Raw genomic sequence first — 8,520 nt, 5'->3', positions numbered from 1 at the left:
CTGGGCAGCTTGTCCCAGCCCCAGCTCCAATCCCTCCCCCCACCCACACCACTTCTCTCCCCCAACCCCAACAGACTTACCAGCTGGAGGCAACTGTGTCAGCTGCCTGTTTAGTCTATGGCCGAATCTTTTCTGAATTGATTCAGGTGCTTCGAATCAATTTGGAGCTTTTAATTGGTCTCCTGAGTCTATTCGGATTTGGAGATTCGGGCACTGAATTGGGCCAAATCTCGTCTGAATCAGATCAGCTACCGAAGCTTCACACAGCCCTACTGTGTACTGGTACAAATTTAATGCACACAACAGAAAAGGAGACCAGGATTTGATGTTTGAGTACTAACTGTCACTTCCTGAGAGGAAAACAGTTGTTTTCTTTCTCTCCAAGTGCTTTTTCTTTTTGCTTCTGTGCACATCTGTTTTCTGCACAAAGTTCTGTGTTCAAGCACTGTATTGTCCAAGATAAAAAATATTATCTACTTTGGTCAACATAATGCTTGGTGTCCTAGTGATGACATAAGTAACTAGTGTGTCTGTTGTGGGTTATAATGATGTTATCAGAAACTCTTAATGTATTTTTAGCCTTATAATTCCAAGTCTTACCACGTACCGTACTGTGTGTTACATATAATTCAGTTACCTTGCTATCAATCAGGAACTGTATATATAATATTCTGTAATCACTTCACAGGGCTCTGGCAGATGAAATAGTTCAAAGCAACTTGTACTTCAAAGCATGCTATACACACTTGTTTTTTTTACTATTGTTTGGTTACATTTTCCAGAAATTCCCTGAACATTAATTTCCCTCTTCCCTTCTCTGGCTTTGACTGCTGACAAAATTATCCATATGCACAGCTGCTGCACACGCAGCTAATAAGGGACAACAATAAGCAGCTGTTCACATATTTAATGTTTGTCATTTTGTCACTTCTGTGCCTTCTGAAAACTTTTTTCTTGCATATGATGCAGAAATCCGTCCTCACTCATTTAAGATAATTGTTGCTATCAGCAATGCTCTGAAGTAGCAAAAGGATGAAATAAAATAGGCAGCAAGTCATGGAAAGCTGTTGGAAGTGTTTTAGCTGTGTGTTTTTCCAGTACCATTGGACCTGAATTGTTACATCCCTGCTTCAAATTCTATGTTTATGGTCAAGCTACCAAACTCTTCTAATTCCAAGTCATCTTCATTATGAATGTTTCCTCTTTAGTTGTTAGCTACTATGTCAACTTTCTACCTACTATTAGCTGTGCTGAAGTAAATATAGAATAACCAGCTTTGACTAATATGCATTCCTTTGGACCTGCTCTACCTGGAAAAGGAAAATAACTTCATTTATACAGTGTAAGCTCAGAGGACTTGATCCTATTCCATCTATTCTGTGCCTATATATAGTTAGGTGTCTAAAGTTGATCCTATTCCACCCTGAGTCCTTAAAAACTAGTACTGCAAAAGTCAGGCGGACTTCATCTTCTGCTTGCTACTTTTTGTGACTAAGGGTGAAGTTGCTCATTATGCTTAGACCATTTTAAGGGCAATTAAAATGGGTGCACCTACATGTTAAAGCTTGTTAAATTATGCTGAGTGCCCTCTGAGTGTCTCAGAGTTATGCCACTTCAGGCAAGGGTTAACTCTGGGCTGTTCTACCTAGCTTATATTAGGATAATTTCAGTCTGCTCTATGAAGATAAAATGAGAAGTTTGTATTCCTGTTGTATGTCCTTTCCATCTGCCACTCCCCCTCTCTCAGAGTAGGGATAGAGCCCAAGGGTATGTCCCCACATTCAGGGGCATGAACTTACAGTGGCGCAAGTAGCAGCAGCACAAATTTGTGCTACTGCTTTGTGCCCCATCACATGCCTCTGCATGTACGCTTCAGCACGCAGCAAATTGTATCAGGTAGGGGAGGCTGCAGCCAGCACCGGAAGTATTACCTGATGTCCTGGTGCAGTAGGGGTACAGTAGGAAGCCTGGCCAGTAGCCAGAGTATTGTTCTGAACAGCCAGCTGTTCATGTGTTCTGGTGCATGCTATGGAGATATGCGCCACACCATTTTTTTGTGGCCTTTTTGTTGTTGTTGTTTTTGAGATATCCTGGTAGCAAATTTTGCCCATGTGCTGCAAATTTGCAAAGCAGGGAATATTTTAGCATTCTGGGTGTGCAGTTTGTGACACTAGAAAGAGGTTTGTGGCACCACAATCTGCATCTGCCTGCATGGCTGGATGTGCCCCAGGTGTCCTGGCTCTTGCCACATCCCTGCTCACTAGCTGTCTAGTAGCAAGTCAGAACTGTGCAGGCAAGAAATGGTATTCACCCTTAACTTGTGGCTGATCACAACATACTCTGACTTTTTGAGCATTCTACAAATATAGTATCATCTAAGTATAATGCGTCACTTCACCCATATAACATTTTTTCAGGGACTTGAGCAGGGTAGCATAGGATCACACTTAGCTGCCTATATCCATTTAGATGCCTAATAGGCAGAAGTGAATCTGGTACTGTGTCTCCAACTTCGCTGTCCTTTAGGAAAGAAAAGCTTGCAATGACAAGCCAACTCCACCTTCCCACCCCTGAATGCAAGATGGAGCTCAATCTGTTAATTCATATGAAGTTAAACTTCCCTTGTATATGTGCCTTTCTGAGCTTTCAAGCTTATTTTACCAGTCTATTGATAATGGAAGAACATAGTTATAGAATTTTCATTTTTGATACCGCAAAAATTATACCATGGGTAAAACTATTAGGTGGTAGCAATTGGCACCCAGTGGATTCTAGTTAAGGGAGGCTTTTTTTTTAAGGGTTCATTTTTGTGCATGATTTTGTCCTTCTCTACTTGGCCAGATGTGCATATCAAGATAGTGATCTCTATCTACTTTAACAATTAAGGATTGCCCCACTATTTGTAATTTGCTTTGGGGAATCTGGCAGAATGGAATATAATTTGCTTAATGATGTGATGCACAAGGGAAAAAAGTAAATATATGGAGAGAGAGAAATGTAAAAATGAGGTGATAAACTGTGGTAACTTTATAAGCATTCAGACTAATAACGAAAAAACTTCAGGAGATTAAGGAAAACTGTTCCATCTGTCAGTAGATGTAGAACATGAGTCTGCTGAATGTATCTATACCTTGGAGAAAGCGAAAGGTACTAAAAGCTAAAATTCTACCCCTGCACAATAGGCCATAAAAGATGTATACAGCCCTAAAGTCCTATCTATAGTCTCACAGTAACTGGAATGTATATGATGCATAGGCCTTGTATAGTCCCTTTCCATATAATGAATTGAACCTTAAGAGAGAAACTATTTAAAAGTACTGTGTAGAGAAAATTGCACCAAGATGACACTTTAGTGTGGAGCCTGTATTCAGAAAAAGCCACTGTATTTCCAACGTCCATTATTTAAAAGCTTAAGCTGTATAAGCAAATTCTTTCTTTCAAAAAGCTATTCTGGCACTGCTAAACAAAGCTGTAGAAAATGTGCGCCATTGTATTCTAATAGCATGTTTTTATTCAGTGACTGAAAACAAGCTGAATCAATCTTCCGTCAAATTAGGGTGAGTAGTAATTAGGGCACCATCTCTCTAGGGTGTCCAAAGGGCTATCAGGGTGAAAGTAGAGCAGCTAGTTTCAAATTTTACTTTGATTTACAATGGAAGTTTGTAGTATAAAAAAGAAGAAAACCTTCCAAATATTGAAATGTGGATAACTGAGACAGAAGCATCTCTTCAGTTTGCAGAGAATCGCCAATAATAATATGTAAATATGAACTGTCCTGTCCATTTGAACAGGGCTGACTCAGCATCTAGTGCATTTTGGGGGGAGGAGCGGGGGTAGCAACTGAGGCTGTGGCTAAGGCCTTGACCTTGGGTAGGCACAGGATTTTGGGCCACAGCAGTCACCTGCCCCCTGTCCCCATCACATTGTACTTGATGAGTAGGCCTTTTCCCCACGTTAAATGGGGGGAACCGTTGTTTTTGAATTGACTGAATATGGTGCAGAAAGGGAACCCCCCAGTCACTGAGCCCAAATTTTTTCTTCTGGCAGGCAAACATATTTATATATTTTATTTCAAAATGTATTACAGGTTTTTTTGTTTGTTTGTATGTGAGCAGGGAGGGGGCATTGCCCACACTCTTGGACTGACGGCTTTTTTAAAGGAGCAGGTTTTACGAGCCTATGGAAAACTAGTATGACAGTTGGGGAATTTGTGGAAAGGTTATGTATTCTCTTTCTAAAAAGCAATGGAGTTCAAATGCCCTATGCAAAGTGTGAGTAAGAGAGGGGATATGCTTGCAACATCCCCCTGAGAGATTAAATGGTAATCCCCATCCACACAGCTAAAACTTTGTGTAAGGCTGTTTCAAGACACTGACAAATCTTGAAGCAAATGCTACTCTAGCCTACTAAGACCTTATAAAGAGTAGATTGGCCTAGTGGATTGGGAGGGACCTAAAACATAATCCAGGTGAGTATCCAGGCAAAGATTCTTGACCTCTGCTATAGCTACAGAGGGGATTCATGGCTCGAGAGGGGATTGGTTTCATTGCCCTGAAAAGGGAACATAGGGCACCTATACACGTGCATTGAGGCTGCTCTGACTGTAATTACAGCACATTGGAGCAGACCCAATTAATCAGTTGGTTACTGCGCTCTGATAGACTCCACATGCATCAGTGTTCCCAGGGTGCTGACACTGGAAGGCAGTAGTGCGTATAGTGGGGAGGGGAGAGGGTGCTTTGCATGTGGTACGGGGAAGCCATGCCGCCTGTGCTGCAGCTGGTGAGCGGGCAGTGGATGACAGGAAGGTTGCCGACACAAACATGCATGGGGGGGCGGGGAGACCAGGCTGCCTGCATTGTGTGAATGTGTGCGTGCATGTGCATGTGCATGTGCATGGAGGGGAGGAAGCACACTAGGATGCCTGCATATCAGAGGAGACTCTGTGATGTGGGGCTGCTTGGGGAGCTGCTATTTAGGTTTTTTTTGGGAAATAGTTTAATTCAAATTGACACCCTTGCAAAAAATAAACGCGACAAATGCTTCCATATCCTGGCCATGTTTAACCAGATGAAGCAGGACAATGGCTTTGGAACAATCAGAGATAATATAGTGTAATGGGCCTCCATCTCTTCATACTGAAAGCAGTGTAAATATGTTGAGTGATTGGAGTTTAAGTCATCAGGCTTTTGAAATGAGTGCAGCTGTGTGGAGTTGAACAGGGGCTTGGAATCCTAGGTTAAGTCCCCGGGGAAAAGGATTTCTGGTAATAGGGCAGGTGACATGCCCAAATAGCACAGAGTAAATGAATGTACACCATGGGTTTTGCCTCCAGATGGATATTGCTCTTCCTCCTGTCCCCCAAGTACATGTGAAAAATCACAGAATCCTGTGATAAATTCATCTATCCCTCACCTGTGCCCTCTTCACCTGCTTACTAATCCTTTCCTCCCCTCCCCAGAATTTATTCTGATATTCCAGCCCCCTCAGCAGCTGCCATTTTTATAACTCAAGTTGCATGAGAAATATTCTATCCTCCTGATATAAAATAAGGCATTTTCTACCATTTCCAAATATTATGGAAGCCCGGACTCCAGGACAGAGAAGATTCAGGGCTATCGGTGAAAGCTTTTCTGCACATAAAAATGTGATGGTTCTAAGATCTGTCACCTGTTATCTCGGAGCTATATGTGGCAGCTCTGTCCCATTGAAAAATGGGATTTTTCTGGGTTGGGGGAATGCCTAAAAAATAAAAAGATACGTGCCTAAAATATAAGGGCCTTGCTTCCTTTGAAATAGGTAGCCAGGAACTTCCGATGCTGATGCCTGTCTATATCTTTAGTCATTTAAATAAACCTTTGTCAATCTAGACATAGCCTATGAAGCCAAGTTCATTAGCTGAGGATTTTAAAAGTAAAGTCCCCATAAAATATTATGACGCTCTTAATGGCATCCCTGAAAGCATTTTTTCTCTAACTTGAGTAGCATTCCTGATGGAGTGGAGTAGCATACAGACTATGTGTAAGCAGCCCTTTCTGGTGACTTGCAATCAGTTTAGATACTTAGGAGAGATGTGGTTTTCAGGAATCCTAGCTATGAACATATTTTTTTCCATTGAAAAATGTCAATAAAATATCAGTTTTTCAAAACTGATTTTTTTTGCAAGAATGGTATCCGTTTAGCTGAAACACCATTCAGAAAAGGCTTCTAATATTTAGATTGGTGTCAGCAACCTATGGCTTGTGGGTGGATTCAGCACACTAAGAGGTCCAGTACAGCCAATGAAGGTCTCACACAGTATAGGGGATCAGTGGCATGGAGGTGAGCTATCTCTGCTGCGGAGCTTCCTGCTCAGCTTTATCTCTGCTTCCCTTGCTGCAGAGGTATCAGTTATCTGTAGCAAAGGTGAATGCAAGCAGAAAGATGACTTCTAGCCTGAAGCCATGGCCAGGTCACAAGCTCTGACCCGCACTGGTAAAAGGCTACTCAGCCCGGGTCTAAATGAAATACCTGGTAAAATCTTGAGAATAAATGATCCAGAATGCTAATGATAATAAAATATTCATTGGGCCAGAAGGAGACTGACATTGTACCCCAGTAGTCAGGGACTCACCAGGCTCTGGGCAGTCCATATTCAATTTTTTGCTCCAATAAATAGTTATTTATACAAAGTGAAACAACTCCATGAGGTTAGGCTGAGGCCCCCTCCACACATTACAGATATCACCCAATTAACTGGTTAACTGTGCAGTTACCTTGAGACCAGTTACACATGCAAAGTACTTATCATACAATAAAAAGCTCCAACTAGCTGTAAAGTTAGACCTCAAAAATATTTACTAACTTTATATCTGGTTCCTATTGAGCTTTAATTTGCACATGTAGCAGGGACAGCCCTTCAGCTGGGAGCCCTATGAGCTATGGGCTCCCAGTCTCATGGGTACACCTTGCCCAGCCATGGCTGTGGGTCCCACAACTGCTGGGGACACTCAGCCCCAGCAGCTGCAGACTCTGGGTCCCAGCAGCACCCTGCAACTACTGCAACCCAGAGTCGGATGCTGTGTTCCTGCAGCATGCCTCCCAGTGACCCTCATCACCACCTCAGGGATGAATGAAACTGCCAGAGCATGAGCATTGCCACATTGGTGATCTCCCCATCCTGGAGCTGCAGGCCTCCCCTTGCACCAGCGGTGAGGCATGATGGGATCTAATGCAGTTTCCCACAATTATGCCTCTTACCATGTACATGTGGGGCCTGAAAGAAAATCTCTCCAAAATAGCCTATAAGCCAATGATCAGGACATTTACCTGGGATGTGGGAAAAATAGTAGAGCAGGACTCCTTCACATCCTAGTTGAGTGCCTACTACTGGCTTATTGTGACTTGGTTTTTCTCTCCAACTGGTTGCAGCTGCAGCTGGAATGGAAAAACTTTTGAAATTTTGAAAATTATTGCAAGACAGGAAGACCATTCCCTTAGCTCTACTATGGCTGTTCTAATACCAGGGTGGGCAATTATTTTGGGCGGAGGGCCGCTTATTGAGTTTTGGCAAGCCACTGAGGGCCCCATGACAGGGAGCCAGGGGCAGATAAATATTAATTTTCTAAATATTTAGGGGCCCCACAGGCTGGATAGAATGACCTGGTGGGCTGCATCTGGCCCAAAGGCCACATTTTGCCCACCCCTGTTCTAATAAAAGCTTCATATGCAAGAAATACAAAAATGTATTTCAAAATTATACCTTTTATTAGACCAACTAGGAAACACCAAAAAAAATCTTTTTCTGCAAGCTTCCAGGCTCAAAGGTCCTTCATCAGGCTCTGGGAAGATTAAAGGTGGTAAAAAGTCCCCATAGGTAGAAAATACACTTCATTTTTGCACAGAGGGAGCTGGCAATGGAAAACCTGTGCCTCTGGGTCCATGAGAGTGTTTCTGTGAGACTGTCTCTGAGTTGTTCTGAGTTGCTCTTTGTTGTGTAGATCAGGTAGGATTCCTTCCCTGGAGGTGTCCAACGGCAAGCAGGGAGGTTTAAAAATCTTTCTTGTTGTTCTGCAGTGAAGTTAAAAATCCAAAATTGGCTAAAATTCAGCATCTTCCATGTTTCAGGGATGTGTTTGGTAGCCGTGTTGGTCAAAAAGAAATGCAAAAATCTAGAACTCTTGGTTCAGAAATGATACCTTTTATAGGACCAATTAGGAAATCACAAAAAAATTTTTAGCTGATTTTGGATTTTAAACTTCATTGCAGAACAAAAAAAGATTTTGCAGAAAAAGAATTATTTTTTGTGATTTCCTACTTGGTCTAATAAGGTGCCATTTTAAATATACTTGGATATGATGTAACTGCATGTAGGGTGAAGTAAACTTGAGTCCCCAGTAGATTCCATACAATGCACAGCACAATTTTGGTGACAGTGAGATTATTCTGTGTACAGGTAAGGCAGTAATTAATTTTGAGAGATACAGAGTTACAGTATATGCTAACTAAATTTCTTTTTTATAGATAACTGTTTAAAAAAGT

General features: G+C 42.0%; 1 protein-coding gene across 1 annotated transcript in view; it reads left to right on the top strand.

The window, feature by feature from the left end:
• KCNQ1 (potassium voltage-gated channel subfamily Q member 1) overlaps positions 1 to 8,520 on the top strand; it is a gene marked incomplete at its 5' end in the record, with an annotated part of 669,633 nt that overhangs the window by 435,101 nt on the left and 226,012 nt on the right. The gene's annotated exons all lie outside the window — the stretch shown is intronic.

This window comes from Gavialis gangeticus, unplaced genomic scaffold, assembly GCF_001723915.1.
Source record: "Gavialis gangeticus isolate Ggan-Ray unplaced genomic scaffold, GavGan_comp1, whole genome shotgun sequence".
Classification (NCBI taxonomy): Eukaryota; Metazoa; Chordata; order Crocodylia; family Gavialidae; genus Gavialis; species Gavialis gangeticus.
Note: the sequence above shows the minus strand (reverse complement) of the source record. Positions and strands in the feature narration are given on the sequence as shown.